At 46.8% G+C, this 26,657-nt stretch overlaps 1 long non-coding RNA gene across 1 annotated transcript in view; it reads right to left on the bottom strand.

Moving 5' to 3' along the window:
• Window positions 1-10,231: 10,231 nt before the first annotated feature.
• LOC140428760 (uncharacterized) overlaps window positions 10,232-26,657 on the bottom strand; it is a 202,788-nt gene continuing 186,362 nt past the window's right edge. Inside the window, exon 3 of the long non-coding RNA XR_011948862.1 lies at window positions 10,232-10,347. This is a non-coding gene — a long non-coding RNA (uncharacterized lncRNA). The remainder of the gene's footprint in view (window positions 10,348-26,657) is intronic.

Genomic DNA, 26,657 nt, shown 5'->3' with positions numbered 1-26,657 from the left:
TCAGGAGTGCTGCTACTGATTAAATCCATTACTTCCCAACATGTTGAATAAGGAAGAAATTCTTGCCTGCACCGTTTTCTCTGCCATACTACAATTTGAATAAGGTAACACACCCTAACTTCTGACCAATTATCATTACGTATATTGCTAATTTTAGGTATTGTGGTTACGCTTCGAATAGGATTAACAACGTGACTGACAAAACTTCTGGGGCCGAAAGAAACCTCTACATTCCAAGAGAATTTGGCTTTACATGACCCAAGTCTTGATATTGTAAAATATTTATCCAGCTGGGCTGCCCTGCTGCTGAGATTCGATAAAAGCAGTCATTGCCTGATTCACTCCTGCTCACGATAACACAAAGGAAGAAACAACATTAATCGAAAAACTAAATATATTGTACTTTTGAAGGGTATATCGGCTTGAAATGGATTTATTGGCCTCCCCTCAGTGCTATGGTGAGGGATCACCTGCAGAATGTGTTTCATTCTCCCGGTGAGATGGTGGCACACTCCTCCATGCCACATCCAACTCCGATGACCACTGCCCCTTGAACACTTCCAGTTGCCAACTGCGTCAAAATACCAGGTGGTGGCTCTGGGTCACTGTCTGTGTGAAGTTTGCACAATCTCCCCGTGTTTGCATGGGTTTTGCCCCCACGACCCAAAAATATGCAACCTGGGTGGATTGGCCATGCTAAATTGCCCCTTAATTGGAAAAAAATAATTGGGTACTCTAAAATTTTTTAAAAAAAATACCAGGTGGTACCGCCCCGAGGGAATGCCACTGTCTGAATTGGATCACTCCTGAAGGAGCGAGTCCATTTCCTGGATACAAACGGGTATCTCCGTGGGATGGGGGTAAAGAAGGGGACATGGAGTAGAAGGGTTTAAATGGTGACCATCCTGGTTCCCACTACCCATGTCTGGAGTTTAAAGGCATGCACCTTCTATTCCAGTCCTGCCCACATGACAGCCTGTAGCCACTTAAAATGGCCAACTCCAGATTCAAAATGGCGAACGGCAAAGGCTGATGGGAAAGTCAGCCAACAAGACAAAAACCAGCAGCTGCAGGTTGGCTGTGTATTTACCTCTGGAAAGGCCAGACAATATCGATACCAGCAACCATCAGCATAACAAAACAATAGCCATCTGCATACTAATGAGCAATCCCCGGGAACAATAAGCAACATCTAGACACACAAAGCAAAACCAGACTCTTCGGCGCCAGCAGGAGCCTACACAATGGGAGGTGAACGACCACCTCAAGACCGCCCATCGATCAGGGAACCGCTCCAGCATTGGAGAAAATCGAACCAAGCGATTGGGACAAAGTCCAATCACTTGGGACCAGGTACAGGGTCCGCCCCGAAAGCCGGGAAGCACCTGGAGACTATAAGAATTGAGCCCCACGTTCAAATCGCTCTCTTCACTCTTCAGCAGCTCCTCTTCAGCTCTTCTGCCTGCCCGGGTCACCCAGCAACAACAAACCAACATTGACCGTGACCGGAGCAGTGAAGAGCGAAATCGTAAGTCTTAATTCAACGCTCGCTATGAGATAGGCGCTCCTAGCTACCAATCTGTACCAACTTCGAATCCCGCAGAATCAGAACCCGAACGAAAGGCCATTTGTTTCCCTGACCTGGTGGGCCAGTTCCAAGTTAAGTATAGGCCTGTTAGTTGTAGAAGTAGCTTAAACGTAGAATTTGTGCATGAGTAGTGATCACTGTGTATAATAAATGTGCTTTGATTTAAATCTTACTAATCGGTGTATTGGATTATTGATCATTACTCGGACTTGAACCACGTGGCGGTATAATAAAGATACCTGGCGACTCGAGAGCAAAGGTAATAAAACAGAGCAATTGAACTAAGGCAAAGTTAGCAACAAGCCACTCAGGCACTCGCTTTCTCAGATTTAAACTACAGAATGCTGGGCGCTAAGCACTGCTGGAGGCATCACAACTACAATTCCCATCAGAGACTACGGACTGGGTCTCTCCTGATTCCATTCTGCTATTCGTCACTGCATGCTTCGAGCTTATCCATGGTACACTCTTTCTAACTAGGATATCACCTTCCTTCGGAGAGATTCCCTATACTAGGTGCCGATTGGTCATTCAGACCACATGACTCTTACTCAGTGCAGCTGGTCTTAAAGTGGCATTTACCATATCCCTCCCCCTTTACCTCCTTTTTACAATCTTCATTTACCAAATTACTTTATGTTGTATATTCATCTTTGTTCCTCGTTGGAAGAAGGTCACTTTAAGAGTACAATCACATGACGTATTGATGACCTTATTCGCTGTTTGCACAGGAAAACTATCAGACTATCCTAACAGCCGGTGGTGTAAACACCTTTCCAGTAAAGCTCTTGTTTGTTTGTGCCTTTGAGGTCTGCAAGCCTTTCCTTTAAAAATACCGCACTTTATACAAGTGAATAGAAAACATTAGCAATATCTGAGAAATAATTACATTTGTACTTAGTCCTCATTCTTCGTATATACTATATACATAGGTTCAGTTTCTGTTTCTAATAAAGCGGTGTAATCCAAGCTTGAGATGTTTGAAAGTTAACTATAAGCGTAACAGGAACTTGTCCTCTTTGAAGGTACCTGTGGTAGCTCAAGGCAATACTAGGGAGACTTCCAATATAACTGAACAAGGGTTTATTGGTACAAGTAAAGGTAAACTGTACACAGTCACTCTCGGGCTCCCAGGTTCATTCTGCCCGGGACCCCGTGCTATTTCCCCATTAGTCGGGGTTCATGTCCTTCCATACATTAGGTCCTGGGCTGGTCATGTGGATCACAAGGACTCGCCCCTTCAAGGGCCTGTGCTGGAACATGCCTCCCCCTTAAGACTCTCAGTAACATATTTACAGAACAGGTTACGTACAGTAGTTATATACAATAAAAAGTTTGAGAAATACAAGGGGAGAGAGTCCTTAACAGTTCATCACAATGTCAATCTGCCTGGGAGTTTTCTGAGCTTCGTGGACCACCTTATTCCCCTAACTGGCTCCTCCAACTCTGAGGGAGCAGTGTTATCATCTTTGGGAGATTGTGTCTGAGATTCGGCACTGCAGCAAGGGTATTCCCTTTTCTAGCTCTCTCCTGGGTCATTGACGGGGTCTTCGCAGAACTCCTAGATTCCCTCTGTTCTGGCTCTGGCACAGCAGCACTGGTGCTGCCTGCTTGCTCCAACTGTTCCGAATTAGGGTTGTGGTCCCCAGGCTTCTTATGTGGTCAACCAGTTTCCGCAATGTCCTTCCTTTCAAATCCACCATGTACAAAACTAGGCCTGACTTTGATACAATTTTGCCTGGTAGCCAAAGCGGACCTGAGGCAAATTTCCTGATGAGGACCAAGTTGCCCACTTGAATTGACCCGTCTCCTTTTTGCGAAACATACTATTTCCTCTTGGAGGCCAGCAGTGCCTCCGTCCTCCCTGCCAAATTCAGGAAAATTAAGCCGAATCGGGTCTGAAGGCGAAGGCCCATGAGTAACTCTGTCGGCGAGACGCCATGGCGGCATGGTGGGCCGTGTTATACCATAGAAGAAAGTTGTCCAACACAAGGCACAATGGCCTGCTGGACTGTCTCTTCAAGGATCTTTCGAACGTCTGCCAGTGCTCAACACTGACCCATTTGAGGCAGGATGATAAGGGGCTGTTCTACTATGGCGAATGCCATTTGTTCAAAGTGCTGAAACGCTTCTCCAGTGAATGCATTGTTGTTGTCAGACACTGTTACTTTGGGGAGGCCGTGAGTAGCAAAACTCCATTGCAGGGTCTCTACTGTGGTCACCAAGGGTGTCGCCCCCAATTCCTTGGATATTCAACCACTTTGAGTGTGCGTCAACCTAGACACCAATATTTTTGTTATTTTTAAAGAGAGTCAGCTCAAACCCTAATATTAGCAAAATATATTAATTTTTCTTCACAGATTTGTATCTGACGGCAGAAATTATTTACCTAATAATAATAATCTTTATTATTGTCACAGGTAGACTTATATTAACACTGCAATGAAGTTACTGTGAAAAAACCCTAGTCCCCACACTCGGTGCCTGTTCGGGTCCACTGAGGGAGAATTCAGAAAGTCCAATTTACCAAACAAGCATGTCTTTTGGGACTTGTGAGAGGAAACTAGAGCACCTGGAGGAAACCCATGCAGACATGGGGAGAACGTGCAGACAGTGACCCAAGCTGGGAATCGGACCTGAGACCCCGGTGCTGTGAAGCAGTGCTAATCATTGTGTTGTGTGTGGTTCTGTTATTGTGGGAATGGTGCCTAAATTGACTTTTAATAATGGTGATCGTATCTTCGGAAACAATATCATGGGAGACCATGATACCTCAAGACATTTCCGCAAGATGTATTGAAATTTTGAAATTATTAAAGGTAAGGATCAGCAAGTACATTGGACTTGGAAAAACATATGCCTGTCTTTGAATCTATGAGATAAAACAGCAATTTAACTCAAGAGGTGCACAAAGAATCAACAGTTCAGACATCGGAGATTGAAAATACACTAAAATCTCAGATTTACAATGGAGAGTTGAAGACAAACTGACTCTGTCTGCATTAAACTGCCTGCAGATCCTAATCCACAGGCATCAAAGAAAAGCCGAGCTGCACTCCAAGCTAATGGGAAAACAGAGGGACATAGGAACATAGGAACACAGGAATTAGGAGCAGAAGTAGGCAATTCAGCCCTTCGAGCCTGATCCATCAATCAATCAGATCATGGCTGATCTGAAATACAGCTCCCACCTGATGCCCATTTTTAACCCATTTTTTAAAATCAAAAATTTATCTAATCTCTTTCTTGAAACCATTAAATGACTCAGGTTCCACTGTACTATGGGGCAGCAAGTTCCACAAATTCTTCTGCGAGACGTAATTCCTCCTCATCTCAGTTCTAAATCCACTGCCTCTCAACCTATATCCGTGACCTCTCATTCTAGATTTACCCATAAGGGTGAACATTTTGTCTACGTTTACTTTATCAATTCCATTTAGCATTTTGCACCTCGATCAGATCCCCTCTCACCCTTTTAAACTCCAGCGAGTATAAGCCCAAACTGTTTCACCTCTCCTTATGATTCAACCCTTTCATCCCCGGAATCAATCTGTTGAACCTCCTCTGAACTGCCTCCAATGCCACCACATCCTTCCTCAAATAAGGAGACCAAAACTGGACACAATATTCCAGATGTGGTCTCCCTAACTCCCTACACAATTTCAAAAACACTACTTTTATACTCCAATCCTTTTGCAATAAACGCTAACATTCAATTTGCCTTTTTAATTACATACTGTACCTGCATACCTACTTTCTGCGATTCATGAACATAGGTATCCATTTCCCTCTGCCCAGATGTATCTTGAATCTGATTGCCATTGAGATAATAATTTTCTTTCTATTTTTTCTGCCAAAATGGATAACCTCACACTTATCTACATTAAACTCCATCTGGCAAATTTTGGCCCAATCTCCTTGCCTATCTATACCTGCCTGTAAAGTCTTTATCACCTCTTCACTGCCTGCTTTCCTACCTATTTTAGCATCATCTGCAAATTTTGCAATATTACACTCTGTCCCTGCTTGCAGATCATTTATATAAATTGCAAACAGTTGAGGTCCAAGGACTGAACTCTTTGGCACCCTGCTAGTTACTGTTCTCCAGTGAAGGACCCATTTATCCCGACCCTCTGCTTTCTGTCAGTCAGCTAATCATCAATCCAATCTAGTACTCTGCTACCAATCCCCGGTGATCTCACCTTCTGGATCAGTCTTTTATACGGCAAATTATCAAATGCCTCCTGGAAGGCTAGATATACCACATCTACAGGTTCCCCATTGTCCACCTTGCTGGTTACATCCTCAAAGAACTCAAGCAATTTTGTCGAGCATGACATTTACTTTCGATATTCTCTTCACCTTTATATACTTAGAGAAGCTTTTGGCATCTGTATTTATGCTTTCTGCCAGTTTCCTTTCATCTTAGCTCTTTTGATTTTATTTTTAGTAGCCTTTTGCTGAACTTTAAAGTTCACCCAATCCTCCAGCTTACCATTGGCTTTTGCAGTATGCTATGCCCTAACTTTTGCCTTTATGCCTTCTTTGACTTCCTTGTTTCGACATGGAATGTTTCTCGCCCTTTCACAATTCCACTTCCTCTCAGGAATGTACTTTAATTGAGTGGTATTTAATATCTCCCTGAGCATCCACCATTGTTCCTCAACTGTCCTACCCTCAATTATCTGTCCCCAGTCTACTTGGGCCAACTCTTTCCTCAGGCCTGTATAATTACCTCTGTCCAATGCTAAAACTCTAGTGGCACTCTTGGCTTCGCTCGTTTAACCTGAATTTGAAATTCTAGCATGCTGTGATCACTCCTTCTAAGAGGATCCTTAATATCAAGAATATTTATCAAACCATCTTTGTTACAGAATACTAAATATTAAATAGCCTATTCGGTGGTTGGGCCCATAACATATTGCTCTAAGAAACAATCCCTCATACACTTTATGAAATCGCCCTCAAGGCTACCATTGCCAATTTGATTAATCCAGTCAATATGCATATTAAAACCACTGTGCCCTTCTCACAGGCCCTTATTATTTCTTGGTTTATACTATGCCCCACTTTGGAAGTATTGGTCAGGGGCCTGTAAATACCTCCAAAGGAGTTTTTTCCCTTGTCTTTTATTTCAACCCAGATCGATTCAATATTTTGGCCCTTAGTGCCAATATAATTTCTTAATACAGCCTTGATGTCATCTTTAACCTGTAAAGCAACTCCACCTCCTGTTCCTTCCTTGCTTTAAAATAAAAAGATTTGGCCCTGCCTAATGCCATTACTATGGAATCTTGGGAATGAATTTGAGTTCGAGAATACAAATTGAAACCTTAAAATAAAGAGATTGTGGCTCTTGCTCAGAAGGAACTGGACAGAGTGCAGAGTGGGAGGGCGAAAAACTGAAAGAATGTAAGAGAATTTGAGAGCCAACTAAAAATGAATGTATGTTTTAATTGAGGCAACAAGATAACCGTAACACAGTTCTTCAAGTGGTTAAAGAAGATCTAACCTGACAGAAGAACATAAGGAGGCCACCGGCTGCTCCTGGAAAGTAACACTAAGTTTAAATCTTGGGAATAAACTTAAAAAGAAAAGTACCCCTGAAAGTAAACTGGGGGACCACCATTGAGTTGTTTGTCTTGATCAAGCATTTTATATTGGCCTGGACCAGCCATGCCCAGGGATGGTGATGGAATATTCAGTGAGTGTGACGATCTCAGACTCCTGCTTGACTAGTCTGTGGGGCAGCTCTCCCAATTCTGGCATATTCCTGAAATGTTAGTAAGGAGGACTTTACAAGGTGAACTAGGCTGTGCCTTTGATGTTTCTGGTGCCTAGATTGATGCCAGGTAAAGGGGAAAAATCTGTACAGACTGTATATTCAGATTGGGAAATATGTTTCCCAGGGTGTTTATTCGCTGTAACCTGTTTTGATACATGTTTGTAATAAAATACATTTACATTGATGCCAGGTAGTGCATCCAGTTTTATACTAATTGAACTTTTTCATTGCAGTTCGATATAACTGAGTAGCTTGTTAAGTCATTTCATAGAATCACCTGGTGAGGGGGCGGGCCTTTCTGGTGTCCCCCGCCCCTGACCCCAAATGGATACCAGCGATGATGAGGCAACGGAGAGCGAGGGAGCCCTCAAACCGCAGCACGAGACACCCCAGAGCACCAGTCCGGGGTGACACTGACTTCCCATCACAGCTGTCTCCAACACCCTCCGCCATCCCAGAGACACTCACCTCGGTTGGGCACGTTAGTGGTTAGGGGCTCCTGGGGCATTTTCTGGTGCGCACCACACACATGCTTCGGTACATCAGGTGGATAGTGGATAGGAACCCCTGAGGGGTGGAGGGTTGGAGGACGGCCTGACCGCAGGGACTAGCTGCCAACTGGATGATTTTCGCTCGGCTTCTGGAAAGGGCAGTCCCATTGATAGTGGAAATGCAGACGCAGAGCCTGGGACTACATGGGAGGCTGTCAACGACCATCCAGCACCTGCAGGTGCAGTTGGAGGTGGTACTGAACATGCATGCCACCCAGGCCAATACAGCATGGGTGGCGTCTGTGCTGGAAGCCTTGGGGGGGCGAAGATATTGGCATTGGATCAGGATGTCCAAGACCTGGGGCACTCTGTGTGGTAGGTGGCTGATACACAGGACAGGGCTGTCCTGTCCCAGGCAGTCATGTACCAGAGCCACCCAGACATTGCAGCAGCGCTCCAGAGCTTGGCCCAGTCACAGTGGGTCATGGCTGAGGGCATCGGGGGCATTGCCTGGGCGCTAGCCAAGATGTGCCAATCACAGATGAAGATGGCACAGTCACCGGCTGATGTGGCACAATCCCAGAGGGAGGTGAGTGACTTGGAGGGTGACCTCCAAGTGACAGGGTTCCCAGGTATCTGCTGCTCTTTACTTTCTAGATGATAGTGGTGGTGGGCTTGGAAGATGCTTATGGAACCTTGGCGAGTTACTGCAATGCATCTTGTAGATGGTACACACGGCTGCCAATGTTCGTCGGTGGTGGAGGGTTTGAATGTTTATGGAAAGAAGAGTAATCAAGCGGCTGTGCCTTGTAGATGATGGGCAGGCTTTGTGGGTCCAGAGGTGAGTTACTCGCCATAGGATCCTAACCCTGGAATTGCCCTGGTAGCCACAATTTAATTGAGGCTGTCACCGCGATAAAACATTAATTGGTCCACTTAAGAAGGTTCCACGAGCTTCACGCCGCAAAACATGGTCCTGCCGGCTGATTTGTTGGGACCGCACTTGCCAGCCCTCCACTAAAAAGGGAGAGCAGCACTTAAACCGATCCTGCACAGCCAACCGCACACAGCTCGCAGCCATGACGGTGAGGTGACCAGCCCCACGATTCAGGGATATGGACCTGGGTAGACGACTGGAAGCGATAGAGGCCAGACGGGATGCCCTGTTCCCCCGAGGGTCTCGGAGGGTCAGTCACAGGGCAGCCTGGGAAGAAGTGGTAGCGGCAGTCAGCTTGGGGAGTGTGACCAGGAAGACCAACACCCAATGCCGCAAGAAGGTCAATGCCCGTCCCCCACTATACTCCTCCCCCCCTTATACCCTACCCGCACTATCCACCCCCCCATACTCCTCCTCCCCCCCCCCCCCCCCCCCCCCCCCCACAGATGACGGCCAAGCCTGACCCCCTGATGGCTCCCGCACCTCCTTCTGAGCACCGGAGGAGCAACTCCGGAGCGAAGATGGCTACTCGCCTCCTCGGGTCCCCGCAGCATATCTCCCGCCAGCTTTTACAAAAGAGTACTAATCAGCGCCCACTTGACCACTTGCTGTGGAGGCCATTTGTTCACGGGAGGCTGTTAGATAGGAGGTCACTCTTGTTAATTGTATGGAGATTGGGCTTAAGTGGTGATTACTGGTTTCTCGCCACGCTACAGTGGGATCTTGATTTCGCCAACGAGGGAGGGCCGATTATATCACAAACAGATCGATGCCTGGCACAACTCTCAATAGCTCTCACAAGCTAACCTGGACGAGTATGCAACCACCATCACAGACTTCATCAGGAATTGTGTCGAGGATTGGGTACCAAAGAAGACAATACGGGTATTCCCCAATCAGAAACCCTGGCTTAACCAAAGTGTCCCTGCTGAAGTCCCGCATCGAGGCGCTTAAGTCTGACGACCCTGATCTATATAATGAGACCAGCATTTTATTCCAGATTTATTAATTAACGGCTCCTATGGTGATAGTAACATACGTATTGGGTTCACGTATCCATTCATGTTCTGGACCAATGATGACATTAGGGTATACCTTAGAGGAATAAGTCATTCAAAAAGAAGGGCTCCAGATGCTGAAGGAGGCTTCAGAAGTTTATTTTTCCGTTTTCTTCTGAGATCCACCTGAGAGGGCAGGTAAGACCCCCAACTCACCATTAAAAACGGCACCATTAATGGTGCAGTTCCTCGCATCACTGTCAGCCTCAATCAATTCTCTGGAGTGGGACTGAAATGTGTGACTCTCTGACTCAGATGCAAGAGAGCTACCACTGGGCCACGGCTGGCACCAATTTCACACACAGGCAGCTTATTTTTCAACAGCTAAATGGAGCACCGAAGGAGCACCAGTCCAAGTACCCCTGTGTTCAGACCATAACTTCAACATTGACAGCAGTGTGATAAATGAGGTAGAAATCCTGCCTCTGGAGGGTCTGTCATCCAGCAAAAGAGATCGCTTGTCCAGGATATTCCAAATGTAATCATCACTGTTGGAAGAAAATGTCATATGGGTTGGATCATTAGAGAATAGAACAGCAAAATATTTTTCAGAGAATCAATACTTTCAACATAGAAAAGGCCATCATTAATCATATCTGTACCAGTGTTAATTCCCCATTAAGTTTTAATCCCATTTTCCCATAATTTTCCAGGTGTATTTTAATATTTTTAATTAACAGGGTGTTTGGCAGTTGGCCAGTCTGATACCTCCCGTTTTAAATCTCCGATAAGGTTGAAAGTTTTACTTGACTCTGGGGGCTCTGAGGGCGTGGAATGTACTTTCTATAAATGCAAGCTTGTTCTTTCACTCCCCCTGGCTAAGAACGTGGTCATTTTGTCTTCAGAGTTTTCCATTCATTATTAGCGATGGTATAACCGGCATAAATAAAATCTCATCCACATCTTAAAATAATTGTTATATTGTTCTGATTGTGGCTGCTGGATGAATTGTCTTGCAATATAAATAGTTGGCAGTGTTTAAATGAATCTGAATATTTAAGTGCCATAATTGTGCTTTTTTCTTTATGTTATGCTTATAACTCTGACCAAAAATGACAGTGATCCAAGTGTTCATTCATTCATTGTCATATTGATCACTGGCATGTATTGCACCTTGTGGGGACCCAATGCTAAAAGCTATGATGGGAGGCATAAATCAAGGGGTGCACATTTTTAAAAGAGGGGTAATAACCTACCTTTTAATAATAGTTAATCTAAATATGAGAACAAATCTGGTGTAGCTAATTTCATGTAAAAAATTAGCACTTTAAATAACGGTAAACAAGCCAGTCATGACAAATCCAGTAAAACGTCATTCACACTTCTCAAACAGTTAATGAGCCACTTAACCAGGATAAATGGCAAAACTTTCGAATTACCCTCCTTCAGATCAGTTCAAGGCCAACATTTATCTTATTGGTGTTTATCAGACATAGCTTGTGCAGGATGCCTCTCACAGTTGACTGCGTATACCCTTGGATTTCAAACATAATTAGCTATGTGAATCACTTTAAGACATTTCAAAGGGTTATCATCACCAAAATGCAAATATGAAGAATAAAAACACATTTTTTATAATTTTAAAGTTTACTTCGAAAATAAACTCTACCTGATTGAGAAATAAATTGCCGCTTTGACAATATCGCTCCAGTAGCTAATGATTTGTGTCATGGACATTGAAATCAAAGTCCTGTCTCTGGTAACTTCCAAATTATCATGGGTATTTTGGTGATTCTAACCATATTTGCCCAGTATTCGCTGAAATTTGTCAGATGCTCAACAAAGAAATTTCTCTCACATTTCCCCCGAGTTTGAAAAATTCTGTTTTCACATTATTGCCTGTCAATTACATTAAAATTACCTTTAGCTCATTACCAATAATTAGAATAAATCTATTTAATTGGGCAGGGGCTAGTTATTTGACTTACAGAATGTATCATTGAGTTTATCGATGTGACCGCAACACATTCTGGGCAGTGTCGTTAGCTAATGCAATTGTTTGCAGCCACCGGAAAGAAAGATAGCAGGCCGATTCAGCAGCTTCAAGTTAAAGTCCGCTGAACGGCGCGATTAGCAATATGTTTCTCGGTGCTATCCTGCTATCCAACGGCACTTTGCAGATTTTTCCGGTTTGGAGGAGTTTCTTCCACCCGAGGTCGCATTTAGAGGGTTATTCTGCTGGCGAGCTTCAGTCTGGATGGCACTGCGAGGGTGCCAGGATGCCAGGCTAGCAGTGCCAATGTGCTTGGGTGCCAGGGGAGTGTCTGGTTGCCATTCTGATTTGTCCCTGACAACCCGGAGATCTCCAATAGCCTGTGAGATTCCCCCCTGGGGCCATTATAACTAGCCATTTGTGTGGACCAATACTAAACGGAGCCCTGGTGAGGTCTCGCAGGCCTGACCAGTGAGTCTCGGTAAGGTTCATTTAAACATTCAGATCTGGATCTCGCCCAGCGGGGGTGAGATCCAGATTACACAGGGTGGATCGAGTCGGGTGACTTGCGATCAGCCCAGCCCTTGGCACGCAGCCTGATTTGGGGCTTACATGTGATTCCCTCTTTGCGTCCGGATCCGCACCTGGCACAACAGGGCCACTGAATCTTACCAATTTAGTCTTGCCTCCAGGATCCTCACACAAAATGCAGATTCCTGACTGTGATTGGCAGGGACTGGAGGGAAAATAATGAAGGTCAGTGCCATGTGCATACAAACCTGGTGTCAGGTGGATGTACCTTTAAGAAATGGGCATTTATCAAATAGCTGCAGTGATGTCAGTGTGTGGGTGGAGCTGGGCTGTCTGTCTTTCACTTTTGTTTTGAGCTGGGAGCTGCAGTGTGTTTTTGGTTTCGTTTTCAGAGTTGGAGAGCTGTATTCAAAGCAAGCAGATATATAAAATGATCTTTCTCTCTACAAGCTAGAGAATGTCTTCAGCTCATTGATGATTTCAGAGTGATTTCAAAGTAATACCTGTTTCTGCAGAGAATGTAAACCTGCTATCTTTATTTAAAAAGGGTTTAACTTCTGGATGTTGTTTGAGAAGTTATTAAGGGTATCTATCGAGTACTGTATCTTTTGGGGGGTGGTCAAGGTTGGTAGTTGATAAACTGTTTACTGTGCGTTTATAAAATGTTAACTGGATTCATTGAATAAGCATTGTTTTGTTTAAAAATACTTTTAGCTCTCTGTTGCATCACATCTGTAAAGTGGGCCCTTGTGCTCCCCATAACCAAAAGCTATTAAAAGTTGTTGGTCAGGTGAACTCCATGATATACCTTGGGGTTCTCTAAACCCTGGTAATACCTGGCCTTATTAACAATTGATTTCTACTGTAGAATTAAAAACCAATGTCATGATAAAGTGTTTTGTTTTCCCCGAAGAGGTCTTCTCAATTCCTAACTACACATGGACAAAATGTAATTAGGGGACATTACTACCTACACCTGAAATATGATTTGAATCATTTATTGCTTGCAGTCAGCGTATGTAATGAGAAAATTACCAATTATTTGAGTGCAAAAGACCAAATGACACTGGTGTGGTTCAAGTATAAATGAGGTTGTTTATTCATTATTGTTTGGCAGGTTATGTGCAATACAACTCAGATTATTAGCTGGCGCAGAATGCCGGCTATAAAAATTGGAAGGTGAACACATCTGTTCAAGACTCAGTATAATACAAGGGAAATGCAGGTAAGAGTTACTGCAGTATTTCTGTAACAACACCATGCCTGACTGACTGGTGACACGACACCAGAGAAGAATGATTTTTTGGGTTTCAAGAACTTTTAAGTCCCCCATGTTTTGCCCCACTGATTTTTATAGAATACTTACTGGAGCTGATGACAGGTAGTTGAAGACTCTATTTCATTCATTCAAATGGGAACATCACCTCTTTCCCTCCCCCTCATATCAACATATTCTCATTCCCACCTCGTTATTTGGTCTCGAAAGGAAATTTGTCATTTAAACCCAAGTGGCCAGCTGAGCATTCTGACAGGTTCACCGGTTCTTTGTTGATCCGAGTCAGGATCAGACCTTCAGTCACTAAAAAGAGGCGAACACTTTAATACCATAGCATTGCGTTCTGACAGAACTGTCTACTCTGCATCTGAAATGGCCTCTCAAGTGATATCAATACGGCAAACGTGAATCTTGGCATTTACACTGCTAAGCACCAGAAATAATTCTAAAAATCATTTCACTGCTGCTCTGAATTTAAATGTCACTTCACTTCACACTTTGCCCTTTTATAGGTGTACAGTACCGTAGTTTGCATTCCTTTCCCTCCACATGTGAGCTCATTCGTTCCTATTGCCGTAAGTCAGTTTAGTAAAGAACTTGTTCATTTTAGGAAAACAAAAACATAATAAATTCAAATGATGGGAATGAAAATTTTTGTGCCTTTAATTTTGTGAACTCGTTTTTAAACTCAGTCCCAGGTAGCCCATATTTCATTATTTCCAACCTAAATAATGGTTTCTGCATCATGTCCCAGAGTGATGTTTCATATTTCTTTTTAATATTGCTGAAAATAAGAGATGTACAAAATGGTAAAGAGCCAAAAGACTCATATCAATAAATTATTCTGCAATTAGTTAATATGGAATAAAATGACAATGCAGATTTTGAAAATCGTAAGAGCTGCATATAGCTTTCACGAAGTGTGTTGGTAAGCCAAATTCATTACTAAACACAACATGGCCCGAAGTTTTTAGAAACAATATGCATTTTTGTTTGGAAATATATAAATCGCTCAAAGTATGCTCAGCCCTATTTTCTTCAATGGGATTCTATTCTATGTCCTTCTTGCCAGTCACAAAGGTGTGCAGGTTAGATGGCTTGACCTTGATCAATGCGTGGAGTTATGGGGAAAGGGTGGGGGAATGGGCCTAGGTATAGTGTTCTTTTTGAGGGTCGGTGCGGACTCGCTGAACCAAATAGCCTTCTTTTGCACTGTAGGGATTCTATGGATTCTACGGAAATATCAATCCTAACATTTCACCACCATTGAAACACTGAATATGTGGCACATTAAAAATCCTTGTAACATGTTGTAAATACTGAAAAAGGCTGTGTTTCGCAGAAATTTACATCTAAAAGTATATATCAAATATTAAGTTCAGCTTATTGTCCCTGGTACAAGAATATACAAATTGGTAGATTTTAAGGCCTGGTATTATCAGGAAGAATATTTTGACTTTGAGGGAAATGCAAAGAAGGACAAGAAGGAAGCTCCAAAAATGTGAGAACACTGTTCTGTGCAGAGACCTAACTCCTCAGGAGACAGAATTTTAAGAGCGTATCTGGTCCAACTATTTAGATTATTAGGGGACCAAATTTACCCAGCTGTTCGAAAAGGCTCTCACTGTGACTACCAGGAGTTTGGTGAAAGACCCTGGGCGTCATTCTCCGCCGGCGGGAGTCTCCGTTTTGCCGGCACCGGGGGGTTTCCCGACAGCGTGGGGCTGCCCCACAATGGGAAACCCCATTGACCGGCCGGTATTACGGAGACTCCCGCCGGCGCAGAAATGTGGCGGGGCGGGTAGGAGAATTTCGCCCCATGAAACTCCCCCAGGTCACAGCTATTTAATGTCCCTATCCCTAAGGTACTGGTTTAGCTCACTGGGCTAGACAGCTGGTTTGTAATGCAGAACAAGGTCAGCAGCGCGGGTTCAATTGCCGTACCGGCTTACCCGAACAGGTGCCGAAATGTGACGACTAGGGGCTTTTCACAGTAATTTCATACTTGTGACAATTAAAGATTATTATTAATATTATTATTATTACCGTATACAAGAATTTCTGGCTGGTCTTGTTCAGGGTGGCGTCTTCACCCACATGGCACCTGGTGCAGGAAAGATGGGGCAAGGCCAGGAGGAGAATTCTAAATCTGACGTACCATGGGCGGGATTCTCCATCCAGCGATGCCGGAATCGCGAAGCACGATCGAGCGGAGAACAACATGTCAGCCGAAAATCAAGGCAGGCAGTGGGCACTGCACGGAATGCCATGCTCCAGTGCCTCGTCAGCGGCATGAACGCATTCCACGTCTGCAGGCATGCAAATTGTACAGTAAAACGCTGTTGACATAACATTAACGGGCCAGCTCCAGCATTCACCAGGTCTCCCTTAATGCTGTTGACGGAGGAACTATCGATGGCGAGGTTCACTTCTGGTATTCAAAATCGGAAAACAGGTGCCATGGCTGCTGAGGGAGAGAGAGGAGCTATCGCATGTTCCCAAAGGCACAGCCATGGGCTGCCAGTCCTGCTGCTAGCCGGGGTGGGGGGCATCCGCCAGAGCCAGGGAGAGTAGCAAGAGGCAGTCAGGGGATGGTCCGTGGGGTCGGTGTGACCCCCAGGACCGGGACGTCCAGGCTTGGACCGCCATTGCTGCTGCTTGCAAAGCAGCCATCTTGCAGTGCACCTCAGTGACCACCCACTGTGGGCCATAGTTGCGCAAAGTGCAACCGGCCGTATGGGTGCCTCCCAAAAGCCACCTCCTGAAGAACCCACAGACCCTGACTGCCCCCCTCCCCCAAACAACCAGGCACAATGCTGCTGGCGTTGCACCATGCGACCCACCCAAGGGGGATGCCCACAGTAGATCCCATCGGAGGGTGCAGGACAGAGGCCGCAGTGCGTACCGCTAGCATGGGTAGCACGAGCCACAGCTACCCCTGACGGCAGGGAGGGATTCCGGGGTCAGAGGCCTCCCCCCCAATGCCAGGTGCCAATGAGGCCAGGGGTGCGGTGGGCAGCATGTCCAGTAGAGTGGCTAGGGTGAGGATGGGAGGGGAGGGAGATATGCGGGGTCAGCGACTGCAGTGCAGGACAGGGCAACCAGAGCCTGTTGGACCTGGTTGGGTCAGGGATAACCGCCATGCTACCATGTCTGCCTTTTGGCCCCTACAGAGAATGGACTTCGGTATCCAACCAGGAGTTGCCATCTGCCTGGCCGCTGCTGCCCTGGCGGATGCACTGGGGCTGTCCGAGCAGGAGCTTGGGGAGGACCCTGCAGGAAAGGAGCCTGCTGCAGAGGAGCAGGGGCCAGCCAGCGTGGATAGAGAGCCAGCCATCCAACAGGCGAAAGAGGAGGTGGGCAGGTGGCACCGCTTCAGGCCTCATGTGTACCGGCAGCGCCCGTCATTCAAGGGCCTACCAGACCGAGAATGTCACCTAAGACTCCAGCTGAGCAGGGAGACAGTGCAACATATCTGCCGGATCGTAGCACACCTGGAACCATGGTATATGGGGGAAGACACCCGCTCCCAGTGGCTATCAAGGTGTCCTGAATCTCTACACGACGGGGTCCTTCCAGGCACCGAGTGGGCACTTGTCGGGGATTTTACAGACCTCGGTGCACAGGTGCATCCGTGACTTTACGGAGATCCTATATGCCCAGGCGGCGCAATACATCAAGCTGAATATGGACCAAGCCCACCAGGTTACCCGGGCAGCAAGATTTGCCATTGCCGGGATGCCCCAGGTCCAGGGACCGATGACGTTGGCCCCCACGAGCACAGCTACATGATAGGCCTGTCTTCACAAAACAAAAGGGATTCTATTCGATGAAAGAGCAGCTGGTATGTGACCACCAGCTGCTCACCTTGCACGTCTGGATATCCTGGAGGAGCCCTCCCCATACGTACTTCCTACCTGCCACACTACAGGGTGCAGACCGAGGTTGTCAGTATCAGCGGATCTGCTCCATGGGATGGAGGATGATGACGATCTACACTGCAATGAGCCCTGGTGCTGTGCATCATTGGAAACAGTCTGGCTCCTGCCATCAGCAGCACTCTCCAGTGTCCGCCTGGGTGATCCCAGCATGGTGCATGCTGGCCACTCTATCTCATAGTCCCATCTAACCTGGATGGGAAGGAGTGGGGTTGGGTCACGGGGCGGTGTGCGGTAGCCGCCTTCGGGCCCCCCGCCTGTGCCCACCTCCAAACCTGGGTCCCACACCAGCAAGTTCCCACCAACCCCCTCCCCGCCCCTGCTCCCAGCCCAGCCCATCCCTCACACCCTTCTGACAGAGCCCCAAGGCAGTTTGGAGTGTTGTTGAACAGATGTTTATAGTGCTATTTACAGGTATTGTACCCAGGCCAGATTGGCTATCGACACGGGAGAATCATTGGATATCACATATACTACGAAATTGGATATCACATATACTACGAAATGGTGGTTTATGTGCGCCTTCTGCTCATCGTGGTAAAAGGGCAGGGGCCCAGCTTGTTGGGCCATGACTGGCTGTATCACCTGTGGCAGTAGCGGCAGCACATTCTTCAGACAATTCCTGGTGGTTTGAGCGAGGTGTTGGGAAAATACCCCAAGGTGTTCCAAGCCGGGTTGGGGAAGAGAAAAGGGGCTGTAGCCCACATACACTTTGACCTGTGTGATGAATGATAACTGTATAACTGTATCTTTAATGTGATGATCCCTTTAAGACCGGGTTTGGAACCCTGGGGGACTCTGCCTCCGGCATCCCCCCCCCCCCCCCCCCACCCCAGGGAACTGTATATAAGGTAATGTTCAGTGGGCAGCGTGCAGTGAGCAAGCTTCTCGGCAGCTGTCTGGTTCTCTGCTAATTAAAGCCTTTGAATTATCAATCTTCTCTCTCGAGTCGTAATTGAGGGTATCTCAACCTGGAAGCCCGCCACGATATTTCCAGGCACGCCCAGTTCCCTATGCCTTGCTCAAAAAGCTGGAGACTGAACTTGGTCACTTGGAATCCTTGGGATCATTAAGCCCATCCGGTTTGCTGATTGGGCAGCACCGGTAGTGCTGGTCATGAAACCAGACAAAACGGTTTGTTTATGTGGGGACTATAAATTAACAGTACCCCTTACCCCGCAATGGGGATCTCTACACAAAGCTTTCGGAGGGAGGGGGGGGAGTCAGTCGTTCACGAAGCTCGATATGAGCCATGTCTATTTGCAGCTCAAGTTGGATCCTGGTATATCACCATCAACACGCACAGATGCTTATGCCAGTATACACAGCTACCCTTCTGAGGGTCCTCCCTCTGCCTGCCCTATTTTTCAGCAAGCGATGGAAAACATCCTGAGAGGGCTCCCATGACTAGCCGTTTATTCATATTACATGCTGGCCACGGGTGCCTGTGAACAAGGGCACTTGGATAATCAAGAGGCTGTGTTGAAGTGGTTTGCTGAAGCTGGTGTCCGCCTCTGGAGTGCCAAGTGCGTGCTTCATGCAAAGGAGCCAGCTACTGGGTGGATCGTGGAGGTCTCCACCCCGTCACGGAGAAGGTGTGCACGATCCAGCAGGCCCCCACCCCGAAGAATGCCTCGGAACTGCGATCTTTCCTCAGTCTCGTTAATTATTACGGGAATTTTCTTTCAAACCTGGCTACCACATTGGTTCCCTTACACTTCCTTCTGAAAAAGGATCACATGTGGGCTTGGGGCTGGCTGCAGGAAACAGCTTTTTGGCGGGTAAAAATAAAGTTGTCATTTTCCAGTTTACTGACCCACTACGATCCTGCCAAGCCCTTGCTCATCACATGTGACACTTCCCCCTTGTACTATAGGGACCATTCTGTCCCATTGAATGGGGGACGGAAGGGAAAGTCCGGTCGCTTTCACCTCCCGTACGTTGGCTGCAGCTGAAAATAAGTACACACAGATAGAAACGAAACAAATCGCTTATTGTCAGAAGTAGGCTTCAAATGAAGTTACTGTGAAAAGCCCCTAGTCTTCACATTCCGGCACCTGTTCGGGGAAGCTGTTACGGGAATTGAACCGTGCTGCTGGCCTGCCTTGGTCTGCTTTCAAAGCCAGCGATTTAGCCCTCTGCTAAACAGAAGGAAGCCCCGGCGGTGGTATTCACCGTGAAACACTTTCATCAATATGTCTACAGTCAAGGGACAGGGGTTCATCTTGAAAGTCCTCCACAATGGTCATCCAGGCATGTCAAAGATGAAAATGCTTGCATACAGTTATGCATGATGGCCGGGCCTCGACGCGGACATCAAGAAGATGGCCCAGGAATGTTCTGTTTTCCACGAGCAGCAGAAACTCCTGCCTGCAGCACCCCTGCATCATTGAGAATGGCCATGAGAGTGGTTGCGTGCCGCCTTTGCAGGTCCGTTCCAGGGTCCATTTTCCTATTAGCCATTGACACACATTCAAAGTTTGAGGTACACAAGATGGCGGGAAACATGTCCCAGGCAACCATTGAGAAGTTACGTTTATCATTTTGCACGCACGGCCTCACTGATAACAACTCTCCTTTCACAGGTGAGGAGTTCTCCGGATTTCAGAAAGGTATAGCATATTTACACCATCCGGTGTCAAATTGTTTAGCAGAGCAACAGTGAAAACTTATGAACGCAGCCTTAAGAAACAATTTTCGGGATTGACGGACACCAGGCTGGTTTGTAGCTACAGGACCACTCTGCACGCAGTAACTGGGATTGCCCTTTGTGGAATTACTGATGGGCCGGAGACTTCATATTCGCCTCAGAATGATTTTTCCAGACATAGGAGCGAAGGTGCGCCACAATCAGAAGCAGTAAGGGCATTGCTCCCCTCGACGTTGACCTTGCTGGCATTTTGTACCAGGGGACGTGGTGTTTGTTCTAAACTTCGTTGATGGCGCCCAGTGGATCTCCAGCATTATCCCTCACCAAATAGGGCCAGTCTCTTACCAGGTGCAAGCCCAGGATCGTATGATGAGAAAGCATCTTGACCATATTAGGTCCAGGAGACCACTTCTTCAGAAATGCCCTCGTCCTCGTTAACTTCTAAAACCGCACCTATTGCCTGGTCAAGCCACGGCAGAGCCTCATCTTCAGAAACCTCTTCTAGAACCGCATCTGAGGCCTGCTCGGGCCTCCACACGACACCTTTTCTTGCTTGAGCTTTTGTGAACTTGCAGTTCTGTATAATATGACACCTTCTGCCATTTTGAAGAGATTCAGGGCTACACAGGCTCAAAAAATAAAAAGACTGGTTATATGGATGGAGCACGTCAGTTCGAAGGTTTGTTTTCAGCCTTACTTTCGTGATTCCAGAACTATGACCAGAAGTCTTGTTCCCCTGGGCCCATAGAGTGGTGTGTCTGTTGTTTGCAGCCAAAGGTCTCTCAGCTGCAGTTCTTTGTCTGGCAGCATCGCAACACTGGCTCCAGTGGTCAACTTAAAGTTTGCGAGATGACCGCCAACTAAAATGTCCACATCCTAGGGCAGCACGCTGGTGCAGTGGTTAGCACTGCTGCCTCACGGCGCCGAGGTCCCAGGTTCGATCCTGGCTCTGGGTCACTGTCCGTGTGGGGTTTCCACATTCTCCCCATGTTTGCGTGGGTTTCGCCCCCACAAAGAAAAGATGCGCAGGGTAGGTGGATTGGCCACGCTAAATTACCCTTTAATTGGAAAAAATGAATTGGGTACTCTAAGTTTATTTTTAAAAAGAAAACGTCCACATCATAAACTGAAAATCCTGAATCTTTGACATCATCCAAAAAGCACGGCTGTGTGTCCTCCTGGTGTGCAATCTCAACATCAAGATTTCTGTTTGTTTATATGTATTGGCCTTGCTGTTGGCAAAAGTTTCCAATTCTGTTACATTGCAAGCATTGGGCTGGAACTGCAGGACTTTGATCTTGCCTAAGTGAGGGGGACACTTTTCTCCACAACACAGGAATGGTCGCTTTACTAGTCAATCAAGGTATTATTTCCCTTGGTCTGGAGGGTTCCTATTTCTGCATTGTTTAACAAACTGGACTGCGGGGTTTCCTTTGTACCACAGTTTAGTGTCTCCTCTGAAAATGGATCTCTGCTACACATGGGATTCAGACTGCCGAACAATCTGGATAGCTTTCTCGAGGGTCAGGCTTTTGTTGCTTCTTCCGTTAAAGTAAACATCAAATGATTTTAGTACGTCTTCAAATTCAGCAAATGATCGTCAATTCCTTCTCCAGGAGTAATGTGGTCTGCTTTATCTAGCTGACTAAATAAAGCAGAATGTTAACTTGATGAGTTCCTATCTTTCATCCAGACCTGAAGGAATCTTGGGCGACATCCTCCGACCCCCCGCTGGGTCGGAGAATCGCCGGGGGCTGGCGTGAATCCCGCCCCCGCTAGTTGCCGAAGTCTCGGGCACCGGATATTCGGCGGGGGCGGGAATCGCGCCGCGCCGGTTGGCGGGCCCCCCCGCTCGATTCTCCGGCCCGGATGGGCCGAAGTCCCGCCGATAAATTGCCTGTCCCACCGGCGTAAATTAAATCACCTACCTTACCGGCGGGACAAGGCGGCGTGGGCGGACTCCGGTGTCCTGGGGGGGGCGATCTGGCCCCGGGGGGTGCCCCCACGGTGGCCTGGCCCGCGATTGGGGCCCTCCGATCCGCGGGCGGGCCTGTGCCGTGGGGGAACTCTTTCCCTTCCGCCTCCGCCACGGTCTCCACCATGGCGGAGGTGGACGAGACTCCCTCCACTGCGCATGCGTGGGAAACTGTCAGCGGCCGCTGACGCTCCCGCGCATGCGCCGCCCGGAGATGTCATTTCCGCGCCAGCTGGCGGGGCAACAAAGGCCGTTTCTGCCGGCTGGCGGGGCGGAAATTCCTCCAGCGTCGGCCTAGCCCCTCAATGTTGGGGCTCGGCCCCCAAAGATGTGGAGCATTCCGCACCTTTGGGGCGGCGCGATGCCCGTCTGATTGTCGCCGTTTTGGGCGCCAGTCGGCGGACATCGCGCCGTTTCCGGAGAATTTCGCCCCATGTGTCTAAGGAATCTTTTTCTCTAATGTCTCCAATTATGTGATTGATCTGAGATTTTGATAAGTCCAAATTAATCTACAAGAGTTGATTTCTGATCCACCATTAAAAACATTTTGAAGTGTAGGTTCATCTTAAAGAGGTTGCTGAGATTCTTCATTTGAAGACATATGCTTGCTGGTTTTGGAGGGCTTCCGCTGTAATGGCAGTGCCGAAACTCAGACTTGAGAACATATTAAATAATGGCTGCTTTAGGGTTGCGAAAGTGCCAAATCCTGGACTCTGCTGGATTTCAAAGCTGATTCTATAATTGCAATTCTTCTGAATTTTTTTCTTTTCAAAGTGTGTTCAGGCACTGATTCAATTTCTCTTTTGGAGTTTTTAAGTGGCAATTTCTGACCAATGAATTACTTAATAGTTTCCCAGGACTTGCAATATTCAGGAATTTAAAAGTTTTATCTCAGCCCTGCTAGGTCTGCTGACTCTGCACTCCGGGAATTGAAGTTGGACTTCCAAGAAATCCTATGAAGTACTCTTCCACAGTTAGAAATTTTAATAATCTACCTTCAGCTTCCAAGCCTTTCTCTGGAGCTTTTCCCTGGTGATTTTCCTCTGCATGTCAGCTTCCTGGCCTTTTCTTCAGGTCAGAGTGTTTCTTCAAATGTTTCTTTAGTCCTGCAGGACTTCAGTTTTGCTCTGAGGTTTTTGTGAGGTTTTCTTTCAATTAGCTGCTACCATATCCAAGTTGGATACTGTTCGGTGGAGTCTTAATGAAGTCTTCATAGTCTTAAGTAGGTTAAACATATGTATTTAACTGCAAGAACTATATACATATATACAGTAAATGATTCAAGCTTAGTGCGGCCACCAAACTTCCTTGAGCACACGGCACTGTCCAACACTAGACTGATGGCTAAATGCAGGTCATGTATTTTCTTACATCACCAAGTGGGCAGTACTGTACTCAATCCCAACTTAATCCTCTACATACCAGACCTTTATACTACACCTTTTGTAACTAATTTGAAGAATGGGATAGAATGAATAATAAATTGAAAGATTAATGTGCAGTTCTTACTAAATCAATTTTTTCTTTTATTAGAAAAATAACGGCCGGGGATCTTTGAACCTCCGCGCTGCAATCGTGCCCGGCATGGGGGCAGAGAATGGGACGTTGGACCCGGTCGACGCGGCGCCAGTTGGGGGCCATTGAAAGAGGCCCCCGCGGCGATTCCCCGTGGATGACCGGCCGAGTTCCCGCCGGCGTGGTTCACATATGGTTCCACCCAGCGGGAGCTCGGAGTCACGGCTGCGGTGGCCGTCTTGGTGGGGGGGCGGGGGATCCGTCACCGGAGGGGCCTCCACAACGGCCAGGCCCACGATCGGGGGCCACCGATCGACGGGCACACGCGATCTGGGGGGGGCCTGTTTCTTCGGCGCCGGCCCGCTGTGTGGGTCCACCATGTCGCGCGGGGCCAGTGCCGCAGGTGGCCGCCACGCACATGCGCAGACCCGCGGCTGGAAGTGCAGGGCCCCGTATCGGCAGCCGGAGCTGTGTGGAGCACTCCAGGGCCCTGCAAGCCTCCTTAAAAATGGAGAATCACCCCAGACTTTCTGGAAAAAAGACCGGAATGATTTGCGCCCGTTTTCTCGCGGGCGTGGGGACATAGCCTCATTATTGGTTAAAATGCAATTATTTAATATTACTCATTTCATTGTTGGTTATTCTATCATTTCATTTGGATAAGATATGGAAACATGTCAATAATAAGGATATTTGGTATGAAAACAAATGCGTTGGGAGATTCTCTAATTGTAACTGATGATAGCAAGGGATGCTTTTGGGCAGAGCTCTCTTGGATGGTGTTCAAAAGAAGCAAGCTGATTTGTTGGCCAGATGTTTTGCCTGATGGCATCATTATGAATGTTTGGCTGAGCTCTATGAATGACTAATGCAACAAACTCTGTGGGTGTGGGGGAGGGGGGCATGAATACTTCCACAGTTGCAAAAGGGACTCACAGCTTTGTTTGATTTACAGTCTTTTATCTGTAACATGATCTTTCTTTGAAGTGGTTTTGCACTGCTCATGTGTTTATTTGGATTTGGATTTGATTTATTGTCACGTGTACTAAGGTACACTGAAAAGTATTTTTCTGCGTACAGACCTGACAGATCATTCCATATCTGAAAAAATATAGGAGATACATAAATACACAATGTAAATACATGGACACAGATATCAGGTGAATAAGCCAGTGGGAGGAATCTTTGATCATTCTGCCAGCTTTCTCAAGGCAGCGGGAAGTGTAGACTGTCAATGGATGGGAGGCAGGTTAATGTGATGGACTGGGCTCAGTTCACGACTCTCTGTAGTTCCTTGCATAGAACATTACAGCGCAGAACAGGCCCTTCGGCCCTCGATCGCCTTGGGACAAGCAGTTGCCATACCACGCTGTGATGCAGCCAGATAGGAAGCTTTCTCTGGTGCACCTGTAAAATTGGTAAGCTTCAATGTGGACATGCCAAATTTCCTTAGTTTCCTGAGGAAGTAGAGGCGCTGTTGTGTTTTCTTGGTCGTAGCGTTGACATGGGTGGACCAGGACAGATTGTTGGAGATGTACACACCTAGGAATTTGAAGCTGTCAATCATCTCCCCCTTGGCTATTGATGCAGACAGGGGTGTGTATGATTCTTTGTTTACTGAAGTCACTGGCCAGCTCCTTAGTTTTGCAGACTTTGAGGGAGAGATTGTTGCCGTTACACCACGCCAATAGGTTCTCTATCTGCCTCTTGTACTCTGACTCATTGTTGATTGAGATCCGACTCACTATGGTCGTGTTATCAGCAAACCTGTAGATGGAGTTGGAGCCACATTTTGCCACGCGGTCGGGTGTGTACAGGAAGTATAGTAGGGGGCTAAGTACCTTGCGGGGCCCCGGTATTGAGGACAATCGTGGTATTTAATCAGCATTAAAGGTTTCCTCAATTGGCCTTTCCTGGCTGTGTTTGACCTATAGTTTATAAAAAGATCAGAGAGGAAACTTTTCCAAAAGGAATGATGAATGCTTGTTTTTTTAATTTCTCAGGCATTTCAAAGACTTAACAGTGTGATTATATGACTCGGGATTTCAAGAACTGGTGGATACTATGCCATGGAGGTGAATGGGGGAAATGGAGAAGGCATAGGATATCTGAGAAGGCATGGAGGATGGGTAGGTGTGACGGAGTGAAGAGTAGATGACCTAACAAATGGTAATAAAAATGGGCCGAATGTTCCAATAAATGGAGCCCGGCCTTCTAACGTGCCAGCTTCACCGTCTACCAGCCTACATGGTTGCCTCCAGAGATGGCAGAAGTTCTATCTCCAGACCACACCTGATTCCCTGACAGGAAAATAAGGCAGAGGAGTTCCTGTTGGAAGAGGAGGGGACCCAATACTGATTGCTATGATGAAAATCCAGTCCCAGAAGTCATTTGTTTGCAAAAAGAACTGAAATTTCCCACTCCCACATTTGCCAAGTGGAGGGACCATGCAGGTTCTCTCAGTGAAAAACTGTGCTCCTTTTCCAATGAATTATTATACAGGTAGGAACTACAGTTATCACTAATAAAATATGTGTTACTCAGGATAAGTTAAAATAGCTGTGCTAACTATATACAGATAAGAATAATCAAACACATTGTTAAAGATTTTGGGATATTCCATTTGGTAACATTCGACAATCCAATAATTGATCTGAGCATTTCGTTTCATTTCATGTTCATTTTTATGCACCTATTAGCCGTTATTCAAATGATACAATGTAATAATTCTGTAAGCACATGCCTTTACATGTGGGCCGGGATTGTCCGAATTCGGCTGCCCCGGCGCCGAAAGCCGGCCCGCTACGGCCGGCGCGGGACCATGGCCGTCTCCGCGCGGCCCCCGGGCAGCATTGCGGAGCCCTACAGGGGCCCGGCGCAGAGGAACATAGGTGTGTCCCCCCCCCGCGGAAAGAGCACGCCCGCCGATCGGTTGCCCCCGATCGCGGGCATGGCGACAGCGTCGGTGCGATTGGTGGCG

The sequence above is a fragment of the Scyliorhinus torazame genome, chromosome 8, assembly GCF_047496885.1.
Source record: "Scyliorhinus torazame isolate Kashiwa2021f chromosome 8, sScyTor2.1, whole genome shotgun sequence".
Taxonomy (NCBI): Eukaryota; Metazoa; Chordata; class Chondrichthyes; order Carcharhiniformes; family Scyliorhinidae; genus Scyliorhinus; species Scyliorhinus torazame.
This window is presented reverse-complemented; position numbering and strand designations above follow the sequence as displayed.